The sequence below is a fragment of the Bos indicus x Bos taurus genome, chromosome 5 (assembly GCF_003369695.1).
Source record: "Bos indicus x Bos taurus breed Angus x Brahman F1 hybrid chromosome 5, Bos_hybrid_MaternalHap_v2.0, whole genome shotgun sequence".
In the NCBI taxonomy this organism is placed as follows: domain Eukaryota; kingdom Metazoa; phylum Chordata; class Mammalia; order Artiodactyla; family Bovidae; genus Bos; species Bos indicus x Bos taurus.
The window spans coordinates 29,432,717-29,450,659 of NC_040080.1; the positions used below are offsets into that span (position 1 = coordinate 29,432,717).

Below are 17,943 nucleotides of genomic sequence, written 5' to 3' on the forward strand. Positions count from 1 at the left end.
ATCATTCAGCTCTTTCAACTACATTTTCAGAATTTGCTGTGTTATGAAATTTTAACCCTAATAGAAAACCTAACTGGTTGCATGGAACAACCCTTGAACATTTTGAAGGTAGTGAATCGAGAATATCTGAACTGTTAGGTCATTGTCAAGTGAGGGTTGACACTCGTAGTGATTCTCTTCCTATATTCATAGTGATTGTCTTCCTTTGTGGTGTCGAGTTTGTTTCTGTCCTGACCTTCAGGTGATGTAGTTACCTGTGCAGTACACTCGTGGAACGTTTGCAATCTACCTCAGGCTATCACTTGCTGTGAGTGTTCAGCTTCTGTGAGTTAATTTGCTCTTTGCCTGATTTTCACCTTTTAAGAGAAGATAATGAGGATAATGCTACTAAAAGACGCTTGCTCCTTGGAAAAAAAGCTATGACAAACCTAGACAGCATATTAGAAAGCAGAGACATTACTTTGCCAACAAAGGTCCGTCTAGTCAAGGCTATGGTTTTTCCAGTAGTCATGTATGGATGTGAGAGTTGGACCGTAAAGAAAGCTGAGCGCTGACGAATTGATGCTTTTGAACTGTGGTGTTGGAGAAGACTCTTGAGAGTCCCTTGGACTGCAAGGAGATCCAACCAGTTAATCCTAAAGGAAATCAGTCCTGAATATTCATTGGAAGGACTGATGCTGAAGCTGAAGCTCCAATACTTTGGTCACCTGATGGGAAGAGTCGATAAATTGGAAAAGATCCTGATACTGGGAAAGACTGAAGGCAGGAGGAGAAGGGGATGACAGAGGATGAGATGGTTGGATGGTGTCACTGACTCAATGGACATGAGTTTGAGCAAGCTCTGTGAGATGGTGAAGGACAGGGAAGCCTGGAATGCTGCAGTCCTTGGCGGTCTCAAAGAGTCAGACATGATTGAGCAACATGAATAGCAACAACAAGGGTAGGAGAGACAGCATATTTTTGAATTAAAGTCAGTCCTTCACCTCCAAGGATTCTGTATCTGCTGATTCAAGTAACTGTGAATCGAAAATATTGGAGAGGGGGGATTTCAAAAAGTACCAAAGAGCAAACCTTGAATTTGCCTGTTTACATAACATTTACAATGTATCAGGTATTGTAAGTAATCTGCAGATGATTTAAAATATACTGGAGACTGTGCAGCATACTGTGCCATCTTATATAAGGGTCTTGAGAGTCCATGAATTTGGGGATGGATGGTGTGCTGGAACCAAGACCATGAAGATACTGAAGCACGACTGTATTTTTAATTTACTTTTGTAATCAGTGCTGCCTTGAGGTTTCTCTTTAAGTCGTGAAGATATGGTGGCTGATGTGCCAAGATGAATTAATTTGGAAATTTGGGAGAAAGGAAAACGAGGCTGTAAGCACTCTGACTTTCCCTCTGTAAACTATATGCCTGTGTACCTTCTGTCTGGATATTTATAGCCTTTATAATATTCCTGATGCACATGTGCTAAGTAGCTTCAGTTGTGTCTGACTCTTTGCAACCCCACAGACTGCAGCCTGCCAGGCTCCTCTGTCCATGGGGTTCTCCAGGCAAGATACTGGAATGGGTTGCCATGCTCTTCCCCAGGGGATATTTCTCACCCAGGGATGGAACCCCAATCTCTTAAGTCTCCTGCATTGCCAGGTGGGTTCTTTACCATTAGCGCCACCTGGGAAGCCCAATATTCCTTATAATAAATTAATAAATGTTAAGTAACTGTTTCTGTGAGTTCTGTGAGCTTCTCAAGCTAATCAGTCAAACCTGAGATGAGGGTCATTTGAACCTGATGTATAGCCAGGGGTCAGAAGCAGGGATAACCTGGATTTGTGATGGTATCTAGAGTGGGGGCAGTCTTGTGCGACTGAGCCTTCAACCTGTGGGTCTACCGCTGTCTCAGGTAGACACATAATTGCCCGGTAGCTTAGAAGAACTATGCATCGTTGAGTATGTGGCTGTGGGTTTCTCGTTGTAGTGGTATTTTTCTGACCTGGAAGTTTTGCATTAAGTGACCTGGGAGATAAAACTCAGTTACCAAGTGATGGGACATTTCAGTGCTTTGCATTAGCCAGCACTATGAGACAGTATGGAAAAAAACACGGGTAGGTCTGTTTCTCATCTATTAAAAAGAGCTTCATCTTTGGGTGCTAGTGATGAGTAAGCTAGCATCAAATTATAGAGACAGTTGGGTGCTCGATCAAGTCATTTGAATTCATGCCTGACTTGCAAAGTGAAGGCTGGGGAACCAGGTCACATAGTTTGGGGTCCATGGTGGCATTTTTAAGAATAGAGTGGTCAAGAGTTTTAAATGCCACTAAGTGAAGTGAGAACTGAAAAATGATAGTTATCACAACTGAATCCTCAGTCATTATCACAAACAGCCCTAAAGAGTGTTCTGAATGAAGCACATGACTTGGTGGCAAATACTTTGCAGGCCCTCACTGGACTGTTTTTCTGTGGCTTTCTAACAAAGCATGGTTCCTGCCCTACAGCACAGAGATACATGAAAAGAGAATCAGTATGGATTGAGATTTAGGCTTCTCTACTGATTTGAAGACACTTAATAGCTTCAGCAAACAATGGGGCATATATCCACAATCTCCCTTAGCTTCCTGTCCTAAAAATATGGTGTGGGCAGAATCGTAAAAAGCTAAATTAGCCATCCCTGGCTTTGGGGAAAAGCAGGGCAAAATCTCACCAGGTGCTTGTGAGAATTGCCCTATTGGTATGCTTTCCCCCCCCCCCCCTCCTCTGTTAATTGGGTGCCTTTTGTAGGTGTCAAGTTTAGATTGCATCTTAAATTTGTGCTTTCACAACTACTGGTACCTCTAACTGCAATGTCCTCTGGAAAGAGTTCCTCCGCTGTCATTTACTGTCCTCTGCTAAACCTCTTCCAGATCCCCCCAGGCAGTTAGCCACTTCCTCTTCTGTTCTCTGCAAATCAGGTTACGTTATAATGATCTGTTTACAGCTCTCTCTGTCCTAGTAAACTGTCAATTCCAGGCTGTTCTGGCCTTGAGAGGAGGGACCTTATCTAATTCCCCCTTTTATGTTCCTTGCCCAAGAACCCCGTTTTCCCTGTGGAAGTCCTGTAAACCATGGTGGGATAGCAGAGGGGCTGAGCCTCCCAGGTCCTAGAGAAATAATGCTGAGTGCTGGTAACTTTGTAAACCAAATGCTCCGTCAGCTTGTTAGTTCTTGGAGTTCCTGGTAATCTGGTCAATTTGTTAGTTCTTGAGTTCACGGAGTTCCTAGTAATCTTTCAGAGTCTCTTGACAGATCTCTGCTGCTTCATTATTGCTTTCTCTTGGCAGCTGTATGTAGCACCACCAAGGCACTGCAATTCTGTAAACATATTATAAGTGTTAGTCACTCAGCCGTGTCCGACTCTTTGCACCCCATGGACTATAACCTGTCAGGCTGCTCTATCCATGGGATTCTCCAGGCAAGAATACTGGTGTGGGTTGCCATTTCCTTATGCTGCCATTTAATTACAGAAATGTCTGCCTTCAGAGGTGATAATTTTATAGCATATACAACAATGACTACACCTAAGCCAGATCTACTAGAAAAATATATAGCTTCCTTCTTAGTAGATTTGATAAGTGTTTTGTTACGCCTGCCCTGATGATGTGAACAGTTGAAGACTTTATTACATAACACAAGGTCACATTGGCTTAGGGTAGGAGTAATAAGCTTACTACATTCTAACCTTCATATATTGTGCTTAAAGGTTGTTATCGTTTGTGTCATTTAATAGGGACTGTCCTTTGCTTTCAGAACTATAGCAAAAGTTATTTTGTTAACTTTTCTTTGATGTCTTCAAGAATGGGTTTTGTTTTCATTTTTAGTGTGAGAAGTTTAAACAGAGACTAATTGAGATTGACAAAACCTTCACTTTCAAAAAAAAAAATAGGACAGATCCATGAATGACTGACTACTATTCTAAAACATATGCAAACCCTTCTGGTTATAGCAAACTGCTTCGGCTTGCTTGTCTATATTTCAAGCTATGTGATGAAACAATTTTGTTTTCTCAACTTGAAATGCTATTTTTAATTTCTGTTATTGCAGTTTCATATGAAAGGAGTGTTTTGTTTTTTTTTTTTAGCACTGGTTATGTTACATGCTAGGTTAATTGTAAGACAACTCACTTTGAGGTATCGTCACATTTTTGTGTCATTAGCATGCTAACAAGATATTTTCAGTACATCTTATAAAAATAAGACTTATAAAAGTCTTATTAAGAATCACTTTTTAGTTGAAGGGCATGAAATGCAGAAGAGACATGATTGGTCATCAAATATGAGTTAACATTTAATTAAACACTTGTTATGTGGTAGGCATGATTCCAATTGCTTTACATGGGTTTTCTCATTTAATTCTCACAAAACATCCCGTGAGGATTGAATTGTTATCTTTATTTTCCCTATAAGGAAATTGAAGCATAGAGAGGCCAACTAACTTGCCTGTGGTCTGAAAACTATGGGAAGGAGAGCTGGTCTTAGTCATCTGACTCCAGACCTTACATGCTTGTAGACTTTAACTGGACTGCTTCCGTGTTAACAAGCTCATGAAGAGAGCCTTAACCTCACTTGCAACTAAAACACACAATTAAAGCTGTATTTTCTGTTAGATTTGCAAGGAAGAAAAATAATTGTCAGTATCCTTTATGTGGGAAAGATGTATAATGTATTAAATTATAAATATAAGTTGTTACCTCTTTTTGGAGTGTCAAAGAGGCAAATGTTGAAAACACACACATGCTTTGACCTATCTGCATCATTTCTAAGGATTACCCTGCACAGATAAACACAAGAAAGCACAAAGGTATCTAGGCTACCTTAAGCACTGTTCATAACAAAAAGTTTTTAATTAAGTGTCTAGTAGGAATTAGGTTTAGATCAATGTGATAGGCAGCCATCATAAAAAGAAAAGTTAAGAATATAGTTACTGACATGGAAAACTGACCATGGCGTATTAATGAGTTTTTAAAAGCAGATTGCAAAACAACATACATAGTTTGATTTCCTTATATTGAATAAATATGTGTTTATATACACAAACTCTGGTCGAAAAGATTGTTCACCAGAATGTTAACAGCTGGTATCTTTCCTGCTAAATGGTATAACTTAGTGATCAGATGTATGGATTTTAAGTCCTGCTCAGTCACTCACTGGACTTCCCAGGTGGCTCAGCGGTAAATAAGTCGCCTGCCAGTGCAGAAAATGTGGATTTGATCAAGTGGGTTGAAAGACCCACTTGAAGAGGAAATGGCAACCTACTCCAGTGTTCTTACCTGGGAAATTCCATGGGCAGAGGAGCCTGGTGGGCTATATAGTCCATGGGATCATAAAAGAGCAGGACACAGCTTAGCGACTAAAAAACAACAGCAACAGTCACTTACTAGCATTGTGGCGAGGCAAGTTCCCTAACTTCTCTGTGCCTCAGTCTTTTCCATAAAATGCGGATAATTACAGATACTAGATGGTTGGGTTCTGAGGCTCAGCTGAGATTGTAAAGTGCTTGACATAATATGTGAGCATTCATTATCATTATTATCATCATCATTTTAGGTAATAGAACTGAAGGCAGTTTTAACTTTTTTTTTTTTAATAGGAGTATTTTAGGGCTTCCCAAGTGGCACTATTGGTAAAGAACCCACCTACCAGTCCCTGGGTCTGGAAGATCCCCTGGAGGAGGAAATGGCAACCCATTCCAGTATTCTTGCTTGGAGAATCCCATGGACAGAGGAGCCTGGTGGGCTGCGGTCCATGGGGTCGCAAAAGAGTCGGACACGACTGAGCAACTAACACTACTACCATAGTTCCTCTACAGTGCTGTGTGGTTTCTGCTGCACAGCAGAGTGAATCAGCCACACATACACATACATTCCCTCTGTCTTGGATTCTCTTCCCATTTAGGTCACCACAGTTTTAGCTTTCTTTGTACCTTTTATTGGCTGAATTTTTTGAAATATGGATCAACTTTGGAAACAACAGCAACCCAAAAAAATGTTTTGAAAGGAATCACTTGAATAGGTTTGCTTATAGTTTTAACAGAAAATGTCTATTTGAGAGCTAAGGTTATTTAAAAATTCTCACAACACTCTTCACAAGCCGTTGGCAGCCACGTATGCTGGTATTTTACCCTGTGCTGTGTGCCAACTTGAAGGGAACTGAAATCATATTCTACTCCTCTGGCTGGAAGGCGTACAGAATCACAACAAACTGTTCGAGAGAAGCTGCCTCAATCTGCGGCTGCAGTGACATGTTGGGGCGTGACGTCAGCCCAGTGTCAGACTGGCAGGGTGGCAAGCGGTCCGCCGGCCACAGTGCGTTTCCTGAGGGCTCGGTCCCCAGGGCGCTCATCTGGGAGCCGCTCAAGACAAAGCAGCAGAGTCAGAGTCTGCTTTTCCTTCCAGTATCCCCTCTGCCTGTAGTTGAATGTAATTTTGATGGAGGCTGGTGAGTAATGCCTGTTACTTTAATATGTAATAATAAATAGCTGATGGCTAAATGAGCAGTAGTTCTTTTCTCAGTTAATGAGCCTGTGGTAAGTAAGCTTTAGAGCCCTAGTGCCAGGATTTACTTATTATAAATACTTCTATAACTAGAAGTATTGTATTCTTAGAGAAATGTAAATACATTGTGAGGTTTTTTCAAATGACTAAAGCATTTGAAGATGTAATCTTCCTTTTGGTCTCTCCTTAACTTGAAGCTACATAAATGCACAGTGGTTGCAAATTGCCTGAAAGCCTAAGGATTTTCATTCATTTATTTTTTTTAACTTATTCCGAGGAGAAACTTGATTTTTTGTTTTGTTTCTCACTTCACAAGAAAGAAATGAATAAATTCTCAGAAGTTCCTTTAGAGATGTTAACAATGCTCGTTACATAATACTTTTATTAAAAAGTATATCACTAGTCTGAACTAATTAACAATTAGCTGAAACAGCTCTTTAATTCTTTAATTATTTGGGGTTATTTCAGCAATGTGATTCAAAATAGGAATCTTCATTTATGAGCCTAAAATTTAAGAGCAGTAAGTTACTACTGCCTTTGATTATAAAGGATGGCAACATGCCTTTTAAAAATTTATTTCTTTTTGCAATATTAATTCATGTCTTTGAATTGCACTATAGAAATTGAGTTAGTTTTGAAATCATTAGTTTCAGAAGATTGGGTAAAAGTGTGTGTATGTATGTTTGAGTAACTATATTTTGCTTTTCTCCCCCTCCGTTTCGAGTGAAGGAATGACATTTTTATTTCATACTGTTTATATAGAATAAACTGAAGCCTTAAAAATCTTAGGCTTTATCATTTCTGGCATAATTCTTCTCTTGAAAGTTCAATCGCAGCCTTATTATTTCAAGGTCTTTTGGAGAATTTTCAAAGTTTTCTCTTAACAGTCACTTTTTACTTTGTATGTCTAGTTGAGGAAAAGACAATATAGAAATTCTTTATAGATAATGTTGAATATTTTCACATCAGTTTTTTGAAGCAAATAAAGAATGAAACTATCTGCACATATTTTCTTTTACATGAATAGGATAGTTATTGAGAGGAAATGATCAAAATCAGTTTTTTATGTACAGATGTACAAAAATATCAATAATTGCCTCATTATGACTCCTAATACATTATACTTCTATATTTTTAGAAACAGAGAGATATAGAAGTGGGGTTTCAGCTTCATTTTGTTTGACTTGACAGGCTTAATTAAAGATCCATTTTTTTCCATAAGTTGTAGAATTTTCAAATTCTGCCCAAATCTAGAAGCTTTAAGTATATAGAGAACTCATTAATATTTTTATTGCTTTTAAAATTTATCTCAAATGTACTTAAACTATTTTAACATGGTTTTAAAATAGCCAATATTTTAATCAGTAAGTTACTGTAGTAATGATGAATTGAAATATATTGGGTATGCATTCTTAACAATGATGTTTTTGAGGCATTATGACCTCAGAGGTCACTGGCCTAAATACCACTACAGTTCAAGTCAAGAGAAGCTACTTTAACTTTTTTGTATGAACAGGAAATTAAATCTGACAAAAGAAGGGAGGATGAGCAGAGCTTGGGGTGGGGGTCAGGGGGATAACCTGAAATTGACATAAAAGCCTGACTCAACTCTGAAGCACTGGGAATAAAGTACTTGTCTGTTCATGAATAAGGTGTTCTTTAAGGAACTCATTCCAAAAAATACTGAAGCCTGGTGGTAAAATATGACTGTGGTATTCTTCAAGTTTGAGATTTGGCTTGGTCCACTCAGATGGAACAGTATTCTGAAGCCCATTATAGTCTTGAACTATATTTTTGTTTCATAGTGGTGGAGAGTACAAAACTTCGTGCATAATAAATATTTAATGAATGTTTGAGCATGAATAAATGAATTGATTATACAAGTTAAATGAATGAGGGGAATATCTTGAGCCTTGCATTAGAGAGTTTTAATCTTTACTGTGATGATGAAAACCTACTAGTTATCCTAACCATCTAATAGCGTGCAGTGGCTTCACACTCTGTTAGAAGGAAACATATCCTGAGTAGCACTCGGCCATCACAGTGGCCGCAAGCGGCCATCGGAGTTCACTGCCGGCTCTGCTCTGTGTCTGGGGCTCTGCTGCGGGAAGTGGGCCCTGCCTGCTATTCTAGGTCAGATCTTTGTCCGACTTCTGCCTCATCTGTAAGTGAGAAATTTCTCAGTACTTAGGGATAATGATTTGCTGACGAAACTGAGCCTTAATTAACGTGCTGTGTGCATCACATAAATGCATTACTCTTTGGACCTTTTCAGGGGTAAAAAAAATGCATTCCTTTGAAGTTGAAGTGACAGAGAACCTAACAATGGAACAAATATCCTGCTTCAAAACTTACATAATGGAAATTTTATATATAAATATGTGTGTGTGTGTGTGTGTGTGTGTGTGTGTGTGTGTGCGCGCGCGCGCGCACGCTCAGTCATGTCTGACTCTTCACCACTCTGTGGACTGTAGCCCACCAGGCTCCTCTGTCTGCGGAATACTCCAGGCAAGAATACTGGAGTGGGTTGGCATTTCCTTCTCCAGGGGATCTTCCCTACCCAGGGGTCAAACTCACGTCTCTTGCGTCTCCTTCATTGGCAAACAGATTCTTTATCACTGCACCACCTGGAAATCATATGTAAATATATTGTCACTCAAAGCCTGGATTTTCAGTCTCATTTCTGTGCCCCCTCCCTGCCATCTGGGTTAAACTCTGGTCACATCTGAATATTCTTGCTGATCCCATGGAGGCTCAATTCAAGTGGCAGCCACTTCTGGGCCACCATCTCGGCTCTTCCTCTTTCTAAGCAAGATCGATCCCGAATTGGGCTCGTTTTTGGTTAGTTACTCCTCATATTTGTTTATAAGAATATCATTAAGGCCAAACGTCATCAGTGCCTGTTTCATACTGAGTGAATGAAAATATTTAAGTTACACAGAAAACATAGCCATTTTGAAGGCATACCATTTCTTAACAAAATGTTTTTGTTGCATAGGGATATCATTTGACTTATCAGTAGCTCCCTTTTTATTCTTGAAGTGGTTGTTTTGGTAAAGCTCATGCAGTATGAAAATGATTAATGAAGAATAGTAAAAGTCAATAATTACTAATTTTTTTCCTAATTTGAAAAACTTCTTAGTCTGTCAACTTGATTCTTTTGGGAAGAAGGTTTCACCTACAATAATTGGATCTTTTTTGCAACCTATTTAGAACTAGGTTAGCTTTTTAAAGTAGTGTATAACCACCCAAAAGCAAACGAGATGGTGCTTAAATTCTGCTTTTTCTAATTTGTTGTTAACTTTCATAACAAGGGTGTAGTAATCCTCCATTTAATACATGTTACAATAAAAGATTACTAATTAGGATTCATTAGGAAGCAATAGAGTTGTCTGAAATATTTCTGACTACTGACATGTTCCTAAGTTGGAATTCTGCTTAGTTTTATTTTAAAACTCCATTAGACTTTTGTAATTAATAGTGTTTTGAAATAAGTGACTACTTTTTCAAATAAGCATTCTTTGAAATCACTGGAGTATATACCCTGTGATCATTTTTACTCTTGTGTGGTTTTACAAGGACTTTTTACATAGATCATTCAACAGTAAACTTTAACTTTTGATCAAATTATCAGCTTCCTCATTCATTAAATTATAGTTGTACTTCACGTTAAACATAGGGCAGAGAGCCAACAACTTTTTAAAGCAAGGATGTGACATAATTTGACTCCTCTTCAGGAAACCTCACTCTGCTAGCACATTCATGTTTATTATTTATTTCTTTAAATTGGGGTATAATTGCTTTACAATATTGTGTGTGTTCCTGCTGTACAACAAAGTCAATCAGCTATATGTATACACATATACCCTCCCTCTTGAACCCTCACCCCCCAACCCCACCCCTCTAGGTCATGACAGAGCACCAAGCTGAACTCTCTGTGCTATACAGCAGCTTCCCACTAGCTATCTATTTTATATATGGTAGTGAAATATATATGGGCTTCCCTGGTAGCTCAGCTGGTAAAGAATCTGCCTGCAATGCAGGAGACCCTGGTTCAATTCCTGGCTCAGGAAGATCCCCTGGAGAAGGGAAAGGCTACCCACTCCAATATTCTTGGGCTTCCCTGGTGGCTCAGATGGTAAAGAATCTGCCTGCAGTACAGGAGACCTGGGTTCGATCCCTGGGTTGGGAAGAGCCACTGGAGGGAGGGCATAGCAACCCACTCCAGTATTCTTGCCTAGAGAATCCATACTGACAGTGGAGACTGGCGGGCCTCAGTCCATGGGATCACAAAGAGTCAGACACGACTGAGCAGCTAAGCACACACAGTGTATATATGTCAATCCTACTCTCCCAGTTTGTCCCGTTCTCCCCTGTCGCCCACCCTGTGTCCACATATCATATTCAAGTTCGGCTATTTACTATTTAGTGAGGGCTTTAGCAGCAGTAGCAGCAGCAGAGGGCTTTATTAGGTAATGTCTGGTGGTGCTACCAGGTACCTTTCAAAAGCCCTCTGGAATAAGGTTTGTTGTTCTGGTTTCGGTTGCTGTTTTATAGAAGGAAGTTGAGGTTCAGTGGAGGATGCTCTAAATGGGGGATATCCTGATTATAATGAGATGAATTCGGATGTTGTTAAGGGCCTTGGGAGACTTAAGAGCCTAGACTAAGGCAGTGATGGAGATGCCATTAGCGAGCTTCTTATGTAGGGTAATTTCTGGATAGCAACCAGAAATGTCACTTGATTCTTGAGTGCATGACAGAAAATGACTCTGGTGGATTAGCTTGTACATTCTAAGAGCCATTTTTCTGTTTTAACCATAAAGTGTCATTTAACCTTCCTATTTAAAAGCTTCTTAAGAATCACTCAAATGACTTCCAAGCGAGACAATTATCTAAATTATTTTAAGCATTTTTGTTTATAATGTGATTTATTAAGTGGTCTAAATGTACCTGTCCCATAAAACTCAGGATGGATAACAGTTATTAACATGCTGTGTTCATTTTTTTCATAACTAGCATGGTGATAATTGAATTATTTTCTAATTGCAAAATTATTTAAAGTCTATTGTCAAATTTATTTTGTAGATTCTAAATTAGTATGTTGGTTTTACTTAGGATTTTTTTTTTCAGAAGATGATTTAGAAATTATCTGTAAATACAAAAAACTAAAACATAATTTGTATGTGAATCTCATATTTTGAATTTTTTTCCTTTATTTTGTTCCTAGTCTATGATGCTTTGAGCTTTGTACTTGCAGCATTACATCATACTCCTATTTTCCCAGTGGAAAAAGCAAAATTTTCAATTCCTGTTGGGTGCTTTTGTAAAAATTCCATTGTTTACTATTGATGTTATTTGTGCTTCAATTCTTTGGGACCTATAATCAGGGAAATATGAAGTTACATTTACATCATGATAATGTTGTCTGAGCAACTGAGAGTGAAGAATGATTGCAAAGCCGTAGAGAATAAGAAGATGGAAAAGAAACACTGGGTTTAAAATTCCGTTGGAATCTGTAAAGGTTTCATTACTGTGCTTCAGATGGGAATAACCTTGGGGTGATGCTAGGCAGTGAGACATGAGAGGGCAGGGGAGGGTACATGTTCACGGTGTGCGCAAGGAGAGGGTAGTGTTGAGGTGTGTTGTGTTGTGTTGTGTTTTAGTTACCATTGAGCAGAAACCTGGGAGAAGATGTAAGGCAGAACTGAGAAGGCTCACTGGCTGTGATGAGTCAAGAAGGGGCAGCTGTTGAAAGCAGGAAAAGGAGACTGAAAAGGACAGAACTGGAGCTCTGGGGACCAGGTCTCCATGTGGCTTCTGACACATGGAGAATACAAGTGAGGCTGTGAGCCTCAGTTTATTCACATGTAGAGTGAAGACAGTAATGCGTACCTCGGAGGGGCTGTGTGAGGATTGCTGCTCGAGTTTCCAGTGCAGCAGGCTCAGATGGAGAGCGTGAGCTGCACTCAGAGTGACGTCACATGGTGGTTGCTATTTAGGTGCTGATTTTTATTTTTCTTGTTGGGAGTGTGGATCAGAGAGGGTGTATCTTTTGTTCCTTACCCCCCTCCCCACTCCCAGCCCCCAAGAAATCTGAGATGCTCCATTCCCTGAATGATGAGAGGAGAAAGGAGAGACTATAAAGGGTTAAGGCTGAAAGGAAAATTTGGAGATGTGGGTAAATGAATCACTGAGGTTTTAGCAGGACGTCTGGAAGCAGTTAGTTCGAAGTTAAAGGCAAATGGCATTTAGAACTAAATGTGGGGAAAGGAAATATATACTTTACATGTTTCGCAAAAGAAAAAAAATTGCAATCTTTTAGATTGCTAACTCAGTGGTTATTCACATAACTAAGGCTCAAGAATTCCGTTTCTCTCAAGAAAAGGCATGGCACTTTCAGTGTTTTCTTTTGTTCTTAAAACACTGCCTTTAATTGCAGGCATAATTTTCCATGCCAGCATATTTTCAGTTTAAAAATAAATTGCAGAAACAGTCATTGTGGTAGTCAGATTTCAACATAGCATTTTTTGCCTTTTTATTTAAAGGAAATTAAATCCAAATAGTTATCTGCATAAGACATTAATCAACTTTACATGTAACAGTGTTTTAAAAATTACTCTGGACCACCATAGACCCAATTGGTTTAATAACTAATAAATAAAAATCATGTTTAATAACTAAGTCACTGCTTCAGACATAGTTTTTAAACCTGATTTGAGACTAAGTCTCAGAGTGACACATTATAGCATCATAATTTCTATTGGTAAAGGCACTTCAGTTTTTTTTTAACTGAAGTATAGTTGATTTACAATGTTAATATCTACTATACAGAAAAGTGATTCAGTTATACCCATTTATACATTCTTTTCCATTATGGGTTATCACAGGATATTAAATATAGTTCCCTGTGTTCTACAGTAGGACCCTGTTGTTTATCCATCCTATATATGATAGTTTGCAAAGCTCTTCAATTTTAAAACAAGTCAAAAAGTATAATTGTCTGATAGTATAATGAAACCAAGGCCACTTTGAGAATGTACAGTATTCTTTTTGGTTTGAGTGGAAGGATATTGAAGAGTTGTCCATGCACATCTGAGCTGTTTGCTTTTTGGTTTTGTACCTAAATTTGAGAAATACAATCACTTCCATAGTCCACACATCTCTCTGCCTTGCTCCAGTCTAACAGCATTATGGGTACGAGGCACGTTTTAAGGTCTCGGCCCTTGTAAAAGTCCAAGTCATGATACTGGCTTCTTGACAGGGTTGCAGAAAGAACTGCCAAACCACTATGATATCCTATTTTTCTTAGACTAAATTAAATCCTTCTTTCTCTCCCATAAGGGAAATACATGATGCTGAGCAAATCATACAAATGGGGGTGTGCAGCTGAATTTAATAAGAGAGAATCAAAATCTCTTCTGTGGGACAGAGTTTTCTAAGATACATACTTTGTGCATAGTCGATAGATTTTCAACCTTCTTACCACTGGTACACGGATAAAACAATACCTAGTAAACTTTGCTCTGTCTGACATATCACTCAGAAGAATTATTGGCTGTTACTGATGTTCAGTTCAGTCGCTCAGTCGTGTCCGACTCTGCGACCCCATGGACTGCAGCACACCAGGCCTCCCTGTCCATCACCAACTCCTGGAGTCTACCCAAGCTCATGTCAGTTGAGTCAGTGGTGCCATCCAACCATCTCATGCTCTGTCATCCCCTTCTCCTGCCCTTAATCTTTCATTATTGATGTTAGCAATTTCAATATTTATTTCTTAAGTTAAAAAATAGAATGGATTTTGTAGTAAAGCAATCATTGGAGTCACTCATGAAGCCAAAATATTAAAAACAAAAAAAAAATCACTAAAACAAATATTCCCACAGGGGAGAATTGCAATACTAAGAAGTAGCTAGTACATAGTTATTAATGGCCAAAACGTTAAAAAAAAAAAAATCTTTTCCTAACACCAAAGAAAACAGCAACAAAAACAAATGGGACTAACTGAATAATAAAGGGAACCATCAATAAAATGAAAAGGCAGTCTACCCAATGGGAGAAAAAATTAGCAAGTCATGTGTCTGATAAGGAGTAATATCTAAAATGTATAAAGAACACACACAACTCAATGGCAAAAAAAAAAAAAAAAAAATTCAGTTAAAAAATGGGCAGAGAGTCTGATAGAGGTTTTTCCAAAGAAGACATATAGAAGACCAATGGGTACATGAAAATGTGCTCAACAGGGAAATGCAAGTCAAACCTGTTAGAACCACTATCATCACTTGTTTTAAGAGGTAAGTGTTGGTTAGGATGTGGAGAAAAGAGAACCCTCAGTGCACGTTAGTGGGAAGTAAGTTGGTGCAGCCATGGTGGGAAACAGTATGGAGGGTCCTCAAAAAATTAAAAACAGAAGCACCATGTTGATCTAACAGGTCCTTCTGGGTATTGTTCCAAAGGAAACAAAAGCACTAATTCAAAAAGCTGTGCACTGCCGCCCACCCAGGATCACTGCAGCATTGTTTATAATAGCCAAGATGCGGAAACAACTGAGGTGTCCATCAGTGGATGAATAGATAAAGAAAATGCAGTTTGTATGTATGTAAGACATATGCACACAGTGGAATATTCCCATTTGCAACAACATGGATAGACCATGAGGGCATTATGCTAAGTGAAACAAGTCTGAGAAAGGCAAATACTATGTTATCTCATTTGTATGCGTATGTGGGTGCTAAGTGCTTCAGTCATGTCAGACTCTGCAACCCTGTGGACTGTAGCCTGCCAGGCTCCTCTGTCCATAAGATTCTTCAACCCACTAAAGTGGGTTGACCTTTCCTCCTCCAGGGGATCTTCCCAACCCAGGGATCAAACCCATATCTCCTGCTTTGGCAGGCGGATTGTTTACCACTGAGCCACCTGGGAAGCCCTTTTGACACATATTTCTGGCCAATGAGAGTCTAGACAAGGATGGCCAGGGAGTTCTTGAGAAACTTCTTGAAAAGGAATAGTGTATGCGGAGACTTTCCTTTCACTTCTAGACTCTGTGGTCTGCATGTGATGTTTGGGACCACTGCAGCCAGTTTGAGACTGGTCAGATGCTCAGCTAAACAGGATAGACTAGTCAGTATTGCCATATTATGCAGTCATGAATAATCATATCTCCTTGGAATCTCAAATGTTCTTATTTTTAAATCTAAAATAGCTTCTTTCCATATCTGGTATAAAGAATATACATATACACTGTGTACTGTGCTGATTCATTTTAATTTTTCAATCTAGTACTGTCAGTGATATATTCATTTTTGCAAAAACCAGACAAATCCTAATGTTTCAAAGGACTTAATGTGAGGGCATTTCACCTGTTTATAAATACCTGATACAAAATTTACATTTACACTCAACAAAGGTTGCAGAGTTGTAGCCTGAATGTTGGATAACAGGAGTTTTAAAACCAAATTACCTATGACTGATTCATGTTGATATGTGGCAGAAACCAAGACAGCATTGTAAAGCAATTAGCCTTAGATTAAAAATAAATAAAGTTTAAAAAAAACTAGATTTCATTTTTCAGTTCATAGCTGTGCTAAATATTTCATGTTTTGCCTTGTATATTTTTAAATAATCACTCCAGTAAGAATGAAAGTTCTTTCAGTGTTAACCTCCTTTCATCATTATACTCAAAAATTTAAACACCGTGTTAGCAGACATCTTTTTTCCTCTTTCTAAACCCATACTTTTACTGGGGTTTATATTTGAAATGGATGTTTCAGGCATCTGTTTAGTGTATGGGGGATTGTTTCCTTAGGGATATCCTTGATTGATGTCCTCCCTTATTAGTGTCCTGCTGAGAACAGACTAGCAGGGTGGACTGAACCAAAAAAATGGCTTCCTCTAGCCAGCCTGGGAATGGACATAAACACCAGCATTCCCAATCTTCAGAGTGTTGTCATACAGTCTAAATTACTCTTCATATAACACTAGCTGCCACTTAGAGTTGATTCTAACCCATTAAATTCTGTTTCCATTAATGGGTTATAGAAACCGTTGTAGTTTATCAGCTTTCCCTTTTAATGTAAAGCTCAGAACTGCTTAAGGTGGCACACCTTCACCCACATTTTCTGGTACAGTAACCTTCATGAGGCGCTGTTTGGTTCACAAATACAATCTGAAAAAGAATAAGGCAGAATAGTGAATTTCTACTCCATCTCCAGTAGATTTCTGATTTAATTTGTTTTTTTGATGGAAATATGCCATTTTATACACACACGGATTTATTCATCAAAAGATCTTTTAAAATCCAGTTATCATTGAGTGAAATAGTTCCATAGGGGTTGGAATTAAGCAGATCTTTCGTTTAAATTCTAGTAAATGATTAAATGTCTAGTGATAAAGAGTGAAGAGGGCATAATGCCAAAGAACAAGCAATTTGTGTTGCTGTTTCTCAATTTCTTGATATATCTTCTAAAAGTGCCACAGATTTGATCCTTTACCTTTGATAGAGCATGATCCTCAGAATGAGCTCCTGGATGTGACCTATTTCATTCAGTAATGAACTCTTCAGAATAGCAGAGTCCATTTTTTTTAAGTGTTGTTTGTCATTATTTAAAAACCTTCTTGAATACTGCCTTAAAAACATAGCTACTCTCTCCTTGGAGCTTTGATATTAGAATACTTTTCTCCTCTATTTTCTGTTTTTGGATATATTAGGAATATCTTGACAAGAAACATGAGAGCCGTGAGAGATCACACCTTTATTCTTTGACAGTAAATACTGACTAGCGGGATAACAAGAGTTTTTAACATTTTTCGGGTTGCATGTTCATTTGAACTATTTCAGTTTAAATAGGTTACTGAACCTAATAAGTTGTCTGATGACACCAACATATGCTCAATTCCTCTAGTTCATAACAAAAATAAATGTCTTCAAGGCCTTGTCTGTTCCTAGCCATGTTTATACTCTCTACTCATTTAATCTTCATAAACATCCCCACTAGAAAGTAAATTCCACAAGGGCAGTGATTTTTATGTTTTGTTCACGGCCATCACCAGGTACCTAGAACAGTTATAAACAAATAGACAAGCAACATGTGACATAGCTACTGTTACCTAACTGTGAGGCAGCTGAGACGTAACAGGTACAGTGAACCCACAGAAATAACACACATGGCTTATGTGGTAGAGTTTATTGTTAGAGGGCAATGATGCTCATCACATAGGGTTTATTACCCTCAGCACTATTTTTAAAAAATATTTATTTATGGATTAAATGCCTTGAATCTTAGTTGTAGCACATGGAACCTTCATTGCATCAGGTAGGATCCTTTCTTGCAGTGCACAGACTCTCGAGTTGTGGTTCGTGGGCTGAATAGTTGCAGTCCTTGGGCTTAGTTGCTCTGTAGTGTGTTCAGGCCTGGTTCCC

General features: G+C 38.6%; 1 protein-coding gene across 16 annotated transcripts in view; it reads left to right on the plus strand.

Annotated features, from left to right (window-relative positions):
- PLEKHA5 (pleckstrin homology domain containing A5) overlaps window positions 1–17,943 on the plus strand; it is a 262,286-nt gene that overhangs the window by 131,727 nt on the left and 112,616 nt on the right. For 4 of the 16 annotated variants that reach the window (XM_027541452.1, XM_027541454.1, XM_027541456.1 and 1 more), the window contains exon 1: window positions 6,340–6,471. The exons of 6 other annotated variants lie outside the window; for them this stretch is intronic. The gene's annotated coding sequence lies outside the window, so the exon portion shown is untranslated. Of the gene's footprint in view, window positions 1–6,308; window positions 6,472–17,943 lie in introns of those variants that run through there. 6 more of the 16 variants (XM_027541463.1, XM_027541462.1, XM_027541468.1 and 3 more) reach the window with 3 other exon arrangements.